The following is a 19,388-nucleotide window of genomic DNA, read 5'->3' as shown; positions in this document are numbered from 1 at the left end:
AGAATTGACAAGTCTATTTGAAATATTTTCTTCAAGACTATTGACATCGACAAGATATTCATTTTAATTCAAGTTTTTCATTTTTATTTTTTTTTCTTAAATAAATGGAGGAGAGAGTGAAGGCATTTCTAAGGATTCTTTATGTTTTAAAAATTAAGATTCAAATGTGCATGTTGGAAACTAAAAAGGTTTTTGCACTCTGCAGGAATTTTTCACATAAATGAATGAGTTATTGTCTCAAATGTAAAAAGAAAACTAATACTAAAAATATTTCATATATTAAAAGTAAAAATAACAGGGTTATACAAAAAGGTATATGTTCGGTGTGTGGTTCAAAAAAAAATCAATTTATCTCCAAACACAAACGAGGAGGAGATATACAAAAGTTTTTATCAGGAAGTAAATTTACAACTACTGGAATACGAGGGGAATTACATCTTCCAGGGTATTCTTTCTGTGGTCCAGGCACAAACTTGGATAAAAGATTAGATGAGACAGACAATCCTAAATCCTGGAGTAAGCCTATCAATAGAGTTGATGAAGTGTGCATGAGACACGATATTGATTATGGGAATACCACAACGTTGGAATAAAAGCATGAAGCCGATAGAGAAATGTTGTATAATTTGTCTCTGATACAAAATCCAACCTTGAGAGAAAAAGTTGATCGGTTCATTGTGAAGAAGATGATCAGTGCTAAATTGAAACTTGGACTTGGAAATTCAAAAAACTTATAGGCTCTAATGATGTCATTAAGACTGAAGAGCAATTAGCTGATGAATTACATAAACCAATATTCACAAAGTTTCAGAGAAGGAAAGTTTATTCCAAGGAAGTTGATTATATCTGGTCTGCTGATTTGATTGAACTCAATAATGATAAGGGGTACAAGTATGCTTTAACCGTTATTGATTTGAGGAGTAGATACGTATGGGTTGTACCATTAAAAAACAAGACAGGTTATACTCTTATGTTAGCCTTTCAACAGATATTTAATAAAAGTAAGAGAAAACCTAAAAAATTGTGGACTGATGAGGGTAGAGAGTTTTATAACAAGACATTTATGAATTTTCTAAAAAATAACAGTATTACATTATACAGTACCTTTAATGAAGGGAAGGCAGTTGTTGTTGAACGTTTTAATCGTACCTTAAAAGAGAGACTATATAAAAAATTCACACAACTCGGTTCACAACAATGGTCATCTTTTATTCAGGATATTGTGGATATGTATAATGACACGATTCACACGTCAACAAATATGAAACCATCAGAGACATTTACAAAATTAAAATATGAAAAAGAGATTAATGTCAGAAAACCTAAGTTCAAAGTTGGTGATATCGTAAGAATATATAGGTGGAAATCTCATTTTGAAAAGGGTTATATTAAAAGATGGACGAACGAGCTTTTTAAAATTGTTGATGTAATAGATACGGTTCCTTGGACTTATAAGATATATGATTTGGAAGGGGAAGAGATTTTAGGTTCATTTTATTCACAGGACTTACAAAAGACAAAGATAAATTGAAATTTTTTGACTCCACCCCTTTTTGACTCCACCCACACAAAACCCACCCACATAAACCCCACACAAACCCCACAAAAACCCTGCCCACATCAACCCCACCCCACACAAACCCCTCACAAGCTCCACACAAGCTCCACACAAAAACTCCACCCCACACAAACCCCTCACAAGCTCCACCACACACAAACCCCTCACAAGCTCCACACAAAAACTCCACCCCACACAAGCTCCACACACACAAACCCCACACAAGCTCCACCCATATTCATCATATTCACATAATTAGTGATTAGTTAATTAGTTCCCCACACACAACATGTTTATTTAATTAAAAAATTATCCACCCATCCACACAGGCTCCACCCATCCGCCCATCCACCCATCCATTTATCCACACAAACCTCATCCACATTCACCCCTCCCACATGCGCCCCACCGGAGCCCCGCCCACATAAACCCTGCCCACATAAACCCCTCCCACATAAGCCCTGCCCACATAAACCCTGTCCACATAAAAGCCCTCCCACAAGCCCCGCCCACACACGCCCCTCCCACTTAAGCCCCGCCCACACAAGCCCCACCCACACAAGCCCCACCCACACAAGCCCCACCCACACAAGCCCCGCCCACACAAGCCCCGCCCACACAAGCCCCACCCCTCATCCCCTGTGCGCCCCCACCTTTGACCCACCACCTCCCTCATCCCACCCCCACCCTTCCCCACACACACACACACATGTGGAGGGGAGGGATGGGATGAGGGGGTGATGGGTCATTGGGGGAGCGCACCTACCCCCCCCCCCCCCCCCCCACCCCCCCCCCTCCTTCATGTCTTGATCCTCTTCTTGAAATTCAAAATCAAGTAATTGTAAACAAAACAAATATAATTTATTAATATTGAAAATATTAAATATTCATTTGCGAGAATGTATAATCTTTCCCAGCAATCTTCTTCAGATGTCTTGTGATTTCGAAACTCAGACACCATATTCTGTTTTGAAACAAAAAGTGGATAATAACTAGGTTTTATAAAGATAATTACATGGTAATATGATACGAGTCAGCCTCGTTGACCACTGAATTAACACACCAGGAGCCTGTCATTCTTTCAAGACCAATAAAATGAATTCCAGTGTACTGGCAAAACCGCGTCCAAACTAATGATGCAACCAACATAAGACGACATTCTAAAGAGAGAGTGATATTAATAAAAAAAATAACTAAATAATAATTCAGAAACATTTACCTCCAGAAAATCATGTGTTGTACAAGATTGCTTCAACAGCTGATGTTGTGTGATAGTGCTGAAAAAAAAAAAAAATAATAAGTCAAGGGTATAGATGGAGACAGACAGAGAGAGGTAGGTAGAAAGACAGACAGAGAGAGATACAAAGAGACAGACAGGGAGAGATAGAGAGAGACAAACAGACAGGGAAAGAGACACACACACACACACACACACACATACATCTATATATATATATATATATATATATATATATATATATATATATATATATATATATATATATACACACACACAGACACACACACGTGTGTATATATATATATATATATATATATATATATATATATATATATATATATATATATATATATATATATATATATATATACACACACACACACATACACACACATATATATATATACACACATACACACACATAGACACACATATATATATATACACACACACACACACACACACACCCACACACACACACACACACACACACACACACACACACACACACACACACACACACACACACACACACACACACACACACACACACACACACACACACACACACACACACACACACACACACACACATATATACACACACACACACGTGTCTCACCATTGGTTTAATTCATTCGAGATCAGAGGCCGTGATAAGACTTCGTACCAGTCATTATAAATGTTTTTCAATTCTCTTCTAAAATCATTGACCTCTTCAATAAGAGCATTCATTTGATGCACCTCATCATGATATGTAAACTCCACTTCTTCCAAGGACCTGTCAGGAAAAAATATATGTTTTCGCATTTTCACGATTTAATTTATAATCAATTGCTTCATCGTTCAAAGAGGAACCGATACACAGGCTTACCAACTTTGTGTTGAGCTGTTTTGTTCATCGGAAGAGAGCGAGTCCATGTCTCTGGGCCGTGATAAGACGTCGTGTCAGTCTTTAAAAATGTTTTTCAATTCTCTTCTAAGATGATTGACCTCTTCAATAAGAGCATTAATTTCATGCACCTCGTCGTGATATGTAAACTGCTCTTCTTCCAAGGACCTGACAAGAAAAAATATATATATATATATATCAGAATTATCACGATTTAATTTATAATCAATTGCTTCATCGTTCAAAGAGGAACCAACTTACCAACTTTGTGTTGAGCTGTTTTGTTCGCGGAAGAAAGATCGCTCATGTCTCAGTTGTAAAAATGAAAATCCCGTCTGGCAGAAACTTTGTCTGGCGAATCACTTATAAGACATGAGGAAATTACCTAATCATTGGGTGTAGCCACAGGAAATGACACTTCGGGTGAGCAGCTTGGAAAATAACTGGGCGATTATATGAATCATTTTCAAAACATACTGAAAATGCCCTAAAATGGTTTTGATTAAACAGGTTTTCAGTTCGTGTTCCGAGATAAAATATAAACACGAGACCTTGTCTCACAGAATAGTTCCTGTTTTTCTTTCCACAGCACGACCGTGTCAAAAAAAAACTTCCTCATTTTCACGGCATGAACTGAAAACATTTGAAACAAAACTTTTTTATGGCGTGGTTTATACACAAAAATGATTTGCAACTTGGGCGGTGGCCAGATGAGATCATTAAGAGAAGTTTATCATTTCGTAATGGCACAAAAGGGGTATCTTAAAAAATATAAAGATTCAAATGTTTTGTTTTTCAATATTTTAGATGGGGATTATTGTGCAAAGAAAATTAAACTATTGAAGGAATTTGAGAATGAACAAATCTTTTTAGGTTCAATGAGTGAGCTGTTCAACCCCCAGGTGTTCAATTCAATGAGGTTCAACCTCCAGGTTAAAAGGGGAGACAAATAAATATACCTTGGGATAAAAAGGGGGTTTATTTTTAGAGAAAAAAAAAGGGAATCGCTGAAAATCCCCCATTCATTTACATGGGGAAAAGTGAGCCAGAACCAGTATATCCACCCTACTCCTGTCTATCCTCTATCGCTCTCTCTCAACCTCTCTCAACCTCTCTCAACCTCTCTCAACCTCTCTCAACCTCTCTCAACCTCTCTCAACCTCTCTCAACCTCTCTCTCTCTCTCTCTCTCCCCCCCCCAATGGGACTGCTCAGGACTGACAGTTTAGTCTTGAATTTGCCAGGTTCGATAGTGTGGGTTTTTAAGGCTCCCACCCAGTTTTATATAGAAACTGGCAGTTAAAATTTTTTTTGCTGTTTGGACGCATTTTGGATGCCCTTCCCTTACCATCCCCTCATCCTGCCTTTCCTTCCCTTTTGCTGCCTTCACTTCCTCTCACACTGCCTTCCCCTCCCCTTGTGCTGCCTTCCCTTCCCCTCCACTCACCACCTTCCCTTCACCTTACGCTGCCTTACCTTCCCTTCCCCTCACACTGCCTTCCCTTCCCATCAAAACACCTTCCCTTCTCCTCCCATTACACTTCCCTCCTCCCAAATCCCCTCCCGTTCTATCCTCCATGGACATCTCTGGGTGATCTACGCGTGCTGTTTTAACATCCCCCATCTTGTTCAATCCTGGACTGCCCCCCCCCTCCTCCACAAGTCCACAAATCCCACTACCAAACCCAAGTCAAGAAACCCTCCCCTCATGCTTAGCTCCTCTCAAACCCCCTCCGACACACCACTCCCCCACCCCCCTTCCCAGAGTGTATAGCAAAGTTCGGTGAGATGGCGCTCTCCCGAGCACCTTGCCATTCCTTCCTCACCCCCTCCCAGCTCCCCCACCCTCCTGTGCCCCCTCATTGCTTCCCCCTCCCTCCTCTCTCTTCCTCCCTCAATATTCCCATTGGTGAAGCGACGGGTTGTAGCTGCTAGTTGTGTAATAATGTAACAGTGTATTTTTCATAATTCGGGAATGGAAATATATTTTAAAACCTTAATTTTGTTTCATGTAAATATGTCAAAAACATTCATCCAGAAATATATTTACCACAAAATACTTCATACTGGTTACCTCATTTAAATGAAACATAAACTAGAACGACAACCTTCGACGTCACGACATCACTGGTATGCCTCCGCCCACATTATTACATCATTAGACATACTTCTTCCAAGTTTGAGTTAAATCCCTGAATCCAGATTTAAAATATTAAATAATTCTGGCTGCCAGACCAAAGCGTCTGATCAGGTTGAAATTTAAAACATATATTCCACATGTCTATGAGATCATAACTGTGACGTTTCACATCGATTGATGAAGCGGTTCAAGAGAAAGATTTTTTTAAAGAATTTCATGCAAACCAATATGGCTGCAAGACAATGTGACCTATTAATTATTTGTGAACACCCTGGTATCCCCAAGGCTTGGGGAACATGTAAGTGAAGTTCCCCTCGATCTGTCAAGCCGTCCTAGAGAAGAAGATTTTAAAATGTTTATTCTTCAAAAAAATCATAGCTGCCAAACCATGTGACCTATGACATCATAGGTAGAGAACTTTTTGTTCCTCATGGATAGGTGATCATACCTGTAATGTTTTGCCTCGATCTGTTCAGCCATGACAGAGAAGAAGATTTTTGAAGGTTTTTTGTTAAAAACAATATAGCTGATGAACCATGTGACTGATGACATCATCAATTTTTTTGCCATTTACAATTCAGCCCGAAATGACCCTCAAAAATTTTCATACCAATCGGATAAAGCGTTTGACATATGCAATTATGATGTCATAACAAAGCCATGTATGACATCATCAAAAAAATCACACTTGTTTCTCATGGGGAGTACTTCACATGTGCCAAGTTTCAAATTTTTCCCATAGAGCAATTTTGGAGATACAAAGGTCCAAAGTTTTTCTTTTTTTCCAAAATGGCCACCACACCACGTAACCTTTGATGTTATAGTTATCACAAAAACATTCTACTTGAGTCGTCGCATCTATGATTAAAATTTCGTGAAATTTCTATGGTGAAAAAAACCCATGCCGCCCTGCCTCGATACAACCCTGCTTTGATCGGACATCTGACCCACGACGTCCTCTTTTCAAATCAAATTTAGAATGGGTGGCCGATTACAACTTTGGAGTTTTGCATTGATCGGATAAGGTTTTTTGTCCAACATGGCTGCAAGACCATGTGACCGATGATGTTGAAATTTTCAACAAATAATCCCCATGCCGAGTCGATCATAGTAAAAAAAATATATTTCTCTGAAACCCCTTAGCCTTTCGATGGGAGGCTTTACAGTGATGACCCACTACTGCTGCCGTAAATATTTTATTTAATAATGACCTCATTAGTCGCATGATGTGGCAGCCACATTGGTTTAAAGGGAATATTTAAAGAATTATTTATCTGAAACCATTTAACCTTCCAATACTATACTTTTCATTTATGATCCAATGCGCTTGCTGAATACATTTGACTTAAAAATGACGTCATCAGTCACATGGTGTGGCAGGCACATTGCTTTCAAGAAAAATCTTTAAAAAAATTATTTTGGAAACCGCTACAATGATCAATGATAAACTTTGCAGTTGTGATCTACTGCCCTTGCTCCATGTCACGTAATATGTTTCATGTTGATCTGTGAAGCAGTTTTGGAGAAAAAGGTTTCTAAATTTTAGGTTTTCAAACTAACATGGCAGCTAAACTACACGATCTGTGGCAATGAAAATTTGGACTCTTCCCATGATTTTGTACAGGATCACATGTGTGAAGTTTCGTTTTGATCGGCGAAGGTTTGTTTTTCTATCCAATATGGCTGACACACCAAATGACCTACGACAACATCATTTCCACACTGTATGCAGCTATATTGTTAGGTGATACTTGGTAAATTTTGCTTCAATCGGATAAGTGGTTCCAGAGAAAATAAGATTTAATATTTCTCTTCAATACAATATGACCACCAAACCACGGGACATCAATTATTCTGTCACCTTAGTCAAACTAAGGCATGGATAATAGGTGTGTTAAGTTTCCCCTCAATCTGTCCAGCTGTTCTGGAGAAGGTTTTTAAAAGTTTTCGGGTAAATCCAAGATGGCTGCCAGACTATGTGACCAATGACGTCATAGTTATCAAACTTTGTTCAACATGGCTAATCGATCATTTATGTGCAGTTTCACTTCGATAATTAAAGCGGTTCTGGAGAAGATTTTTTTCCTTTAAAAAAAAAAAAACAATATTGCTGCCAAACCACATGAATGATGACGTCATAAGAAAAATTTCTGTCGACCAATCTATTCCTTGATGAACCTCACAAATATTCTTACTGATCAAATGTAGGGTTTTACGTGTCGAATTTTGACCAGGATACCACATAACCGATGATGTCAGAGTCAAATCACTCTTATTCCCCTTACAGAGTAGTTGCCAGATGACAAGTTTCAATTTTTTCCATGGTGCGGTTTCGGAGATACAGAGGTCCAATTTTTTTCCGTTTTCCCAACGTGGCTGCCACCCCATGTCGACCGTCGCCTGAAATCTGTATCGTGTATTCTCGGGGCAACCTGATTTTTACAAGGTTATACATTTTTAATGCGCTGAACAATATTCCACTTGTCCCCAGGCTCGAAAGTTGCATGTTCGCCCACAATCAGGGTTTAAATTTACCGCTTTAGGCCTCAGTTCAGCTATCTGACTCCAGGCAGCCATTTCGGTACAACCTCGGCATCAGGTACATTTGGTGTGCAGCTGGCTATATGTGTGCTCCACGAGGAGCCAGGTGCAAGATGGCTGCGCCCATAGAGAGGCGTTGCGTGTGTCACATTTTGACGACAGAAAAGGGCAAAATAACTCCATTTTCGGCTGTTTCTTCGACGAAATTTAGTGAGTGCACCAAACGATGGAGTGTTCTCACCTACTACGAGTGTGATATTGCAGTTGAAAACGCTGCAGTCATTTTGAATGACCCGTTGGCGAGTTTGGCTATCATCAGAACTGCTACAAATGGTAGGTAATTCGGATAAGGTCCCGTCCCTCTGTCTAATGGGTTAATTTCATGTGTGTGCTGCGGGTTTCTTTTATAGTCAGGTTTTTTACATTGCCAACAAATCTCCTTCGTTCTTCACTCATCGCCTCAGCTCTGACTCCACCCCTCATCCAATCAGGAGGTTCATTACCTCAGGGCGGCCCCGCTCGCCCAGCTAATAAACATTAGCATCAGGGAGCACAGCAGCATTTACTATGATTGTCGAGTGAATAAAGCCCCGGTGTGTACCCCGGTCAGAATAGGTACACCGTATCCCTGCGTGTCGTAAAAGGCGACTAAAAGGGTTGGCGTCAGGAAGGGCATCCGGCCATAAAAACATCGCCTCAAAAGTAAACCATGATGAGTACAACTGATGGGCAGGGTACAGCCCAAAGTACCCCGTGGGGGTCCTCACCCCCTCTCGTTAAAACTCAAGGTGGGGAACCCGATCGAAGCAAGGGAGGAAATTTTTCCATTTATGACGACCAATCGTCTGATGCCCCACGTGGAGATCGGTTTCTGAGGTTTGGTACATGGAATGTAGGGACAATGACAGGGAGATCTGGAGAAGTGGTTGAAACATTGGTCAGAAGAAGAGTGGACATATGTTGTGTGCAGGAGACACGGTGGAAGGGAAGTGGTGTGAGAATGGTGAAGGGAAGGCAGGGGCAGAAGTACAAGTTTATGTAGCAAGGGTGCCCGGAAGGCGTGCATGGTGTTGGTGTCATGTTTTCTGAGGAGTTTGTAGACAGTGTAGTGAGTGTGACTAAAGTGAGTGAAAGGTTGATGATGGTGAGAATTGTGATCGGAAATCTCTTGGTGAACGTCATCTCGGGATATGCCCCGCAGGTCGGTCGAAGCGATGAAGAGAAGAACATGTTCTGGTGTGCGATGGAGAAGTTGATGGAAAATGTGAAAGATGAGGAAGTTGTTGTGGTTGGAGGAGACTTGAATGGACATGTGGGAAGGAGTCCAGATGGTTTTGAGGGAGTCCATGGGGGTTATGGATATGGTGTGAGAAATGGAGAAGGTGAAAGGATCTTGGAGTTTGCTGATGGAGCTGATTTGTTGATCTGTAATACTCAATTCCAGAAAGCGAATAATAAGCTCATTACATACACGTCAGGTGGGTTGACGACAACCATTGACTACCTGATGGTGCGTCAGCGAGATAGGGGAAACCTCCGGGACACAAAGGTGATCCCAGGGGAGGAGACTGTTTCGCAGCACCACCTGGTTGTCTGCGATATAAGGGTGAAAGGTGCGCGGAGAATTCGGCGGGTGAAGTACCAACCGAGGATGAAGGTGTGGAGGTTGAAAGAGGCGACAGTGAAGGAAGCATTAAGAGAGAGGCTGAGTATGGTTGAAGATGGTGTGGTTGAGCTTGAAAGTGGTTGGATGTCAATGAAAGATAGTCTATTGGGAGCCGTTGGTGAGGTATGTGGATGGACAAAAGGACCACTGAGGCACTCGGAAACATGGTGGTGGGGTGATGAAGTTGGAAAGACGATTGAAGAGAAGAGGAAGAAGTTCAAGGAATGGCAAAAGGCAAAGGATACGGTGGAAGAAGAGGCAGCACATGAAAGTTATAAGGAAGCCAAGAAGGCTGCAAAGAAAGAGGTTGCAAAGGCGCAGGAGGCCCATAGGAAAATGTTTGGAGAACGCTTGGATTCGGAGGAGGGTAAGAGAGCGGTATTCAGGATTGCAAAGCAGATAGCGAGAGAGAGATTTGATGTGATGGGGGTGAGTTGCTTGAAGGATGAAGTGGGACAAATTGTTGTGGATTCAGATGGAATTAAAGGAAGATGGAAGAGATATATGGAAAGGCTGTTGAATGTAGAAAATGAATGGGATAGAAACATCGAGAGTAACCAAGTTTTAGGACCAGCAGAGAAGATAACTGAGAAGGAAGTTGAGGAAGCTATAAGAGCAATGAAGAGTAGAAAAGCAGGAGGGCCGACGGGAGTTGTGGGAGATATGTTGAAGGCAGCGGGAAGTTGGGGTGTGAAGAGAATGACAGAGATCTGTAATCTGGTGGTGAAAGAAGGCCGCATTCCAGTGGATTGGGAACTGAGTACCCTCGTCCCTCTGTACAAGGGGAAAGGTGACCCTCTGGACTGTGGCTCCTATAGAGCAATAAAGTTATTGGAGCATGGAATGAAGGTATTGGAAAGGGTGTTGGAGAAGAGGATAAGGAAGAAGGTAAAGATTGACGAAATGCAGTTTGGATTTATGCCAGGAAGAGGAACGACAGATGCAATTTTTATTGTAAGGCAGTTGCAGGAGAAGTACATGGAGAAGAGGAAGAAGTTGTTTTTTGGGTTTGTTGATCTGGAGAAAGCATTTGATAGGGTCCCACGCGAAGTAATGGCATGGGCATTGAGGAAGTTAGGAGTGGAGGAATGGTTGATCAGAGTAGTGATGGCCATGTACGAGAGAGCACGCACAGCTGTAAGGACGAACGATGGGAACAGTGGTGAGTTTGAGGTGAGGGTAGGAGTGCACCAGGGGTCGGTACTAAGTCCACTTCTATTTGTAGTTGTGATGGAGGTGCTGGCTCGGAGGGTAAAGGAGGGTTTACCGTGGGAGCTGCTGTATGCAGATGATCTGGTGTTGATTGCAGAGAGTATGGATGGACTGAAGGAGAAGATGATCAAGTGGAAGGAATGTATGGAGGCAAAAGGTTTGAAGGTGAATATCGGAAAGACGAAGGTGATGGCAAGTGGTAAAGCATGTGGTGAGGTGGAAAGGACTGGGAAGTGGCCGTGTGCTGTGTGCAGGAAGGGTGTCGGAGTGAACTCCATTCAGTGTACAATGTGTGCTGAATGGGTTCATCGAAAATGTAGTGGGGTGAGAGGGTCATTAACCAGTGTGGCAGCTACATTCAAGTGTAAGGTGTGCATCGAGGGAGCAGCAGATGAAGGAATTGTTGAGTTGGATCTTGGAGATGGTGTGAAGCTGGAAGGGGTGAAAACATTTTGCTATCTCGGAGACATTCTGAATGGAGAAGGAGGATCAGACTCTTCGACGGTTGCTAGAGTGAGATGTGCATGGAAGAAGTTTCGGGAACTGAGTGGCGTGCTGACAAAGAGGGGAGTGTCGTTGAAGCTGAAGGGAAAGGTGTATGCTACATGTGTGAGGAGTATGATGATTTATGGGAGTGAGACATGGGTACTGAACATGGAGCAGCAACAAAGGCTGGAAAGGGTGGAAATGCGAATGGTTCGGTGGATGTGTGGAGTATCGTTGAGAGAGAGGAAGACAAATGATGACTTGCGGAAGATGATGGGAATAGAGTCTGTGATGGAGGTTGTGAAGAGAAACAGGTTGAGATGGTTGGGTCATGTGTTGAGGAAGGATGAAAGTGACTGGGTGAGGAGTGTTGGAAATGAGTGTAGTCAGAAGTAGAGGACGGGGAAGACCGAGAAAAACTTGGCTAAATGTCGTGGAAGAGGAAATGTGGGCAAGGGGATTAAGAAGGGGAGATGCAGAAAACAGGGTAAAGTGGAGAAGATTGTCATGGGGCCCGCAAGGCTAACCCCTGCTTTAGCGGGGAAAATGGCCTTTAAATGCTTGTGTGTGTGTGTGTGTGTGTGTGTGTGTGTGTGTGTGTGTGTGTGTGTGTGTGTGTGTGTGTGTGTGTGTGTGTGTGTGTGTGTGTGTGTGTGTGTGTGTGTGTGTGTGTGTGTGTGTGTTTGTGTGTGTGTGTGTCGAGTGAATAAAGGTTCAAACACTTTTCTTGCTGATGATAGCTGTGATCAATTTGCTTCATTGAAATCAGTATAAACTGCTCATATACCTGAATTTATAGTGATTCATGAACAGGTCATGTATACTATTTAGTCCATGTATACTTCCGTCCTTGTCATCAAATATTCTAGCAAGTGGATCAGAGCTCGGTGAGGGGATATTGTTGTGGGCTGGGGTTCGGTGGCAATAAACGACCACTAGGTGGAGCAGTAGAGTCGTTTCCTCCGAACACCCCGGAATTTAGGTCGTGACTCTCGGATAAGTCCGAAAGGTCACGGGTCTCCAAGCGGACCGTGGTCGCCAATATTTTGACGGCGTGGCGTAGGGTTAATTGCCAAATTTCAATACACCTAAATACCCAAGTCGTCCAACTACTGGGGAAAAAACCACACCCTCGACCGACTTTGTCCGAATCGAGTCGCTATCACCGACTCGGATCCGGCGTAACCGAGTGGAAGTTACCAAAGCTGCGCCGGACCAAATGAACAATCCATGGCACGAATGGCCCTACCAATTTGTAACACGCACCATGCTTCGGCCAATGGAGGAAAGCACAGAAAACAAGCTGGTACATTTAACAGGGAATTTATTTTACAATAATAATCGGGGAGGGTGCACACAGAGCAGAGTTATCCGAATATAAGGCAGGCAATGCAGGTATGTACAAGGCACTTAAACAATTCTACTTACAGGACGGCGCCCCCCCCCCTCCACACACACACACACACGCAAAAGAAATGGACCTCGTGGGTCTATTTTCGGTAGAGCCGGGTACCCCCCCGCCTCGTGCGGTTTCACCGGACCCGCACTTGTGGAGCTCGGAGTCCATGGACGGGAACGGAGATCCCAGCTCGAGTGCTCCAACGCAAAACACCACGGTGGGACTCGAACCCACGACCCAGACAAAGCCGCAATCGCCACCAAGACTGCAGACCGCAATCGCCACGATCCTGCAGAACGCACCCTTGTCTGCCCAACACTGGTCCTAACCACCACTCCACTCCTCTGAGGTGGGAGGGGTCACTTCCCTCGCCACTCCCCTCCTGATTGGATGAGGGATTGTCGGACGACTCGTGGTCACCTCCCAATTGGCTGGGGCGTGCGTGTCATGCTCGCCCTTCGCTCATTGGGCAGAGGAAACACTCCATGCCCTTTTTTGGGGCGGGGCCCCGATCTGAGGCGATGGAAGCCCCGCCCACGTCTGTACTCAGCACGCATGCGCATGAGGAAGGCCGATGGTGGCAGGAGCGAAGGAGGGATGTTGTTGTTATAGTTGCTGTTGTAGAGGATGTAGTAGTAGTTGTTGTTGTTGTTAAAAAAAAAAAAAAACTAACTGGAAAATAACTCGTTGCACACATACGAAATTCCCTTTAGACAGAAGTAAAGGAAGGATTCTAACTATTAACACATACTTATCTAAATAACTGAACTACGGGGATTCTGGCTGCTTGTGTGCACAAGGTTTCCAAATTCGTAACAATATCACATCATACCACAGTTATGAGTCGTAATAAAATAGGCCATTTCGTAGTTGTAATAAAATTTCACCCATCGTAAAAATTTGGGCTGAATACAGGAACACTGGCTGAGCACAGTTTCATCAACTCCAGTATCTCCTTTCAGACTGGTAATAAAAGAATGTTATCATTTACAGCTACTGCGATGTGACCAAATTCCAACGCTGTGAGAAAAGGTTGCTGCAGTCTGAAGATGATCCTGTTGATATACCAGTTCAAAAATCAAGGCGGTGCACTACAGAACAACTACCCTCAAGGAATCCTCATGTTCTACCATACGAATGCCTAATTTGTCAGCCTGACAAATGGGTCAGACAGTCTAAAACTGGCACTCGTACAAATTAAAAGCTGGCTACATGTGAATATGAATCAGGTAATATTCTCGTACTAGTGTTTATATTTTTTTATATTCTGACTGTGAAACAGAGGATAAATTTTGTGGCTTATCTGAATGAAAAATTCTGGAAAATTATATTCTGGAAAATAACTTGAAAAAGTGTATTTGTTCATTGTCTGCAATGCTGCACTGTAAATGTTGTCATTATTTCAGGAGGAAATCTTTTGCGGTCAGAAGAGCTTCTGAATGATGATGAAATATTGTTACGAATCTGGAAGCCATTTGCACACAAACAGACAGCAGTCCCTAAGCTTAGTTATTTCGATAAGTATGTGTTTATAGTTAGGGTCCCGTCCCTCTGTCGAATGGGTTAATTTCAGGTGTGCTGCGGGTTTCTTTTATAGTCAGGTTTTTTACATCGCCAACAAATCCCCTTCGTTCTTCGCTCATCGCCTCAGCTCCGACTCCACCCATCATCCAATCAGGAGGCTCATTACCTCAGGGCGCCCCGCCCAGCCAGATGAAGTGTTCACACCGGACAGAGGGAGAGTACGCGAGTCATCCTGGCTATTTTTGCTCTTGGAAGAGCGTGAGAGTACAGGAGTGATCGTGGCGATTGCTTTTCGACTGCGATCGTGGTTCAAGCGGTCTTGGTCTTGGTGGTCGCCGAGTCTGCGGTCTCGGCTGCTCGACATCCAAGCTCCTACGGACCACGGGTCCCACACGTGCAGTCGTGGGCCTAACCGCACAAGGTGGCCAGGTACCGACAAGACCCTGGTCCCCAGCTCGCCTTTCCCTCCTGGGCTGAGGGACCGAATAAAGACCCGACGGGGTCCATTTCGTGTGTGTGTGTGTGTGTGTGTGTGTGTGTGTGTGTGTGTGTGTGTGTGTGTGTGTGTGTGTGTGTGTGTGTGTGTGTGTGTGGCGCCAGTCTGTTAGGTAGAATTGTTTGTGTGTGTGTATATATATATTCTATATATATACACATATATATATATATATATACACACACACACAAACAATTCTACCTAACAGACTGGCGCCACACACACACACACACACACACACATATATATATATATATATGTATATGTATATATATATATATATATATATATATATATATATATATATATATATATATATATATATATATATATATATCTATATATATATCTATATATATATATATATATCTAAATATGTATATCTTCTTCTTCTTCTTTCGGCTGCTCCCGTTAGGGGTCGCCACAGCGGATCATCCATATGATCCGCATAGTGATTTGGCACATGTTTTACGCCGGATGCCCTTCCTGACGCAACCCTGGTCACCTCTTACGACACAGGGATATGGTACACCAATTTTAACCGGGGTATACACCGGCCCAGTATACTGGTACTCATTTCGCCGACCTCGGAAGGATGACAGGCTGAGTCAACCCCCTGGTGTATTAATTCAGTGGCCCAACGGGGCTTGAACTCAGGACCTTTTGGATCCCAAGCCGCTGCCCTAACCACTGCGCCAACACCAGGCTTTGTATATATATATATATATATATATATATATATATATATATATATATATATATATATATATATATATATATATATGTATATATATATATATATGTATATATATATATATATATATATATATATATATATATATATATATATATATATATATATATATATATATATATTGCATTTTATTTCGTTGTAACTCTGCTCTGTTTCTCCCTTCCCGATTGTTGCCCCCATTATAAATAAACCCCCAATTGTTAAATGTTCTAGTTCGTTGCCCGTGTTTTCTTCCATTGACCCAGCACGGTGCGGGCTTGAGAAATAGTGAGGCCGTCGATGCCGTAAGTTGTCATTGGGTCCAACGGACTTTGGTAATTCCGCTCGGTTACACCGGACCGAGGTCGCAAGAGCGACCCGGTTTGACAGAGTCCGTTGAGGGTGTGACTTCCCCGGTAATTTGACGACGTGGGTACTTAGGTATATTGAAATTTGGCTATTAACCCTACCCCATTACGTCAGAGAATTGGCGAGCATGGTCCTTAAGTGACCCGTAACCTTTGGAGTTATCCGAGAGTCACGACCTAAATTCCGGAGTGTACAGTGGAGACAACCCTACTGCTCCCCCTAGTGGTCGTTTATCGCCACCGAACCCTGGCCCACAACAATATTAGTCAACATTCAAGATAAAGTTATGGTAGCAATAGAGGCAAGATACCACAGGTCATGCTACAAGGATTACACAAAGGTTGGTCATAACATAAGCCCTAGTTAATGATTTTTTTCACATTAGGAGTACATAGGCACTTAAATGTTTTTAATTTTGGGGAAACCCCACTTGTCAAAAGCATAATTTTCCCTGCTCCTACATTCATGTAGTTGTTGAAGGGATCTGCATGATATTTAATACCACACCATATATTTTTCAGGTGTTATACTCCGATGCAAGTACGAGCACCAGACCCTCAGACACAACATTAGCTGTCTACAGAGATTTCTGCTGCAAGGAAAAGATCATTGCTGAAGGCAAAGTGAAGCGACTGACCAAACTACAGAGTATCCTAGTACGAATGCTCAAGGACTAAGACATTGGAGCATTTGCTCGGACATCATATTTAAAATGTAAATTGCTGCGGAATTACCCTGTACTCAAATGTTTCCGATCTTCTAAGCTGAATGTGAGTGGTATCATTTATTGTGAGGGTAAGGAAACCATGTTGCTCAATTAATGGGAGTCCAGTAGTCCTGAGTCGACTGAAAGCGATAGTGCTGCGACTGTTCAGGTATCTGAAGGTGAGGACGAGAGCGAGAGTCGGCCTGCGAGTCGACATTCAATCAGGGCCCCTGACGGTAACGAATTGTACACACTTTACAGTGCAGCTATGATTGTTAAAGGGTCACTTCAGGATGTGTACGCGATAGATTGCCCTTGGCATCCGACATCTGCTGATCTTACTGTCGATAGCGCGAGAAACTTCGTCCCTGTCGAACTGTATAATTTCGTATCCTGGTGCGTTGGTTTAGCGGTGGACGATCCGACGCTCGGCACTTTCGCGTCCACTCACCGTGAAAGCGAATCTAAACTTTTGGCCATTTATCAAGATATTGTCAACTTGGCTTTGCGTGGTCAAAAAAAACTTACTCCCAAAGCACTCGCATTAGGTATGTGTATCCGCCATTTGACTGGTTCGGCGCGTTTGCTATCACTAATCAATAGATTGGGTCACTGTGCTTCAGCGAATACGGTTATCGCCTTGGAGACGAGTCTTGCTGAATTGCAGTTGTCTTCACAGCCAGTACCCAAAGGTTTCGCTGAATCTGTACTGACCATTGCTGTGTGGGACAACATTAACATCGAAGAGGAGACTCGGTCTGGGGCAGGCACAACTCACCGCACGAACGGCATATCGGTCCAAGCTAAAGTCCGTGAATCTCCAGAGACTACGCAAAGATAACCATTGAAAAAAGGTATTCGTTCATTGAACCCGCCCATTAAGGAAATAGAGCAGTACTTTCTGATGGCAAAAGAGAGGTCCCTTTCCCCCAGAATCAGTGCGAGACTGTGCGAATGATTCTGAAATGTCACAGACATTTTGTACCGCTCTCCAGTTGGAGATGGCGTATGGCATGTGTAAAATATCATCCGTTTCTCCGTCGTCGATTCCGAGTTGGAGCGCGTTTCACTGTTTGCTGAACAGGCAGAAGAAATTTGACAAATCAGCTATGCACTGTCTGCCTGTTATTGAGCATCCACCAACCAAACTCTCCATGGTCAAAGAAATCTTGAACAGGAGCTCCGATCTTTGTGATCGTTTGAAGCTTGACTGCATGGTGTTGGTTTTCGATCAAGCCATTTACAGTAAAGTTCAACAAATACGATGGACCGATGATGATGATCTTTTCGGGCATTTTGTCGTTCGTCTGGGAGACTTTGACACAACTATGTCCTTTCTGTCTGTGATTGGAAAACGCTTTGTGGACAGCGGCCTCAAAGACGTCTTTATCGAATCTGGGATCGTCGCAGAGGGATCTCTCACTGGAGTTATGAATAGACACCAGTACAACCGGAGCATTCAGGCTCATTAAAATAGCGTTGGATGCCCTTATGCAACTTCGGTTCGAGGCGTTCCTGGATACTTTGAATGATGACGATGAAACAGCCGCTCTCAAGGTCATCGGTAATATGAATGATTCGTTCCCTAGTTCTGACTTCATTATTCTGACCAATGGTTCAGAATTCAGCGGTCTGCTTACAACCGATAACGACTTCATTTCGAGAATGAGATGCACACATCCAACCTTTGACCTATGGTCAACATACATCGATATGGTACAGACACTTATTTTGTTCCTTCGAGCGACCCGGAAACCGAACTGGGAGTTACACTTCGCGGTGTTACGCGAAATGCTACCTTGGTACTTCGCATATGACCGCCCGAATTACGCGAGATATGGAACAGCGTACTACGTTGAGATTTGTGCTCTGCCGTACACGCATCGTACTATCAGTACGGCCATCTCAATTCCGGGCCAATGGACCGTGCAACGCACGGGTGGTGAGCTCACATCGATAGCCTGTAACCAGGCCATTGAGCAAACCATAAATAGGGACACAAAGACGCCCGGCGGACTGAGCGGACTGACTCGGAATCGTGGCGCAACTCAGAGATGGATCCTTAGTCAATATGAGAGGGCTGCCATAGTTCACAAGTGTGAACGTATGACAGCGGCAACAAGAACCGACGGTGATTCTTCAGGGAAACTCCGCAAGGCGCAACTTCAAGCAGATGAAAATGCATTCCAGGACGTCATTTCACTGCTTCGCTCAATGCATAATCCTTTCGACAGTTCCCATCCCGAACTTTTTAACATCAGTTCCGGCATAGTAGCCACTCCAGAAGCCAGCTCTGACATGAAAAGTATGAAAGAAGTTGACGAAAAAGGTCTGCAAGACTTTATCGCCCAACGATTGATGGAACGGTCTGAACAGTTTTTCATGCCACTGAAGGCAAATAAACTCAGAACGTTTTCAACGCCTATG

The 19,388-nt window shown here is 43.1% G+C and overlaps 1 protein-coding gene across 15 annotated transcripts in view; it reads right to left on the bottom strand.

The window, feature by feature from the left end:
• LOC147025021 (uncharacterized) overlaps positions 1–19,388 on the bottom strand; it is a 291,362-nt gene that overhangs the window by 124,826 nt on the left and 147,148 nt on the right. Inside the window, exons 1-2 of one of the 15 annotated variants that reach the window (XM_085885578.1) lie at positions 3,421–3,579; positions 2,778–2,835 (exon numbers count right to left, since the gene is read on the bottom strand). The exons of the other annotated variants lie outside the window; for them this stretch is intronic. The gene's annotated coding sequence lies outside the window, so the exon portion shown is untranslated. Of the gene's footprint in view, positions 1–2,777; positions 2,836–3,420; positions 3,580–19,388 lie in introns of those variants that run through there. 15 annotated transcript variants of the gene reach the window in all.

This window comes from Eptatretus burgeri, chromosome 6, assembly GCF_056783735.1.
Source record: "Eptatretus burgeri isolate ZD-2024b chromosome 6, Ebu_testis_v1, whole genome shotgun sequence".
Classification (NCBI taxonomy): Eukaryota; Metazoa; Chordata; class Myxini; order Myxiniformes; family Myxinidae; genus Eptatretus; species Eptatretus burgeri.
Note: the sequence above shows the minus strand (reverse complement) of the source record. Positions and strands in the feature narration are given on the sequence as shown.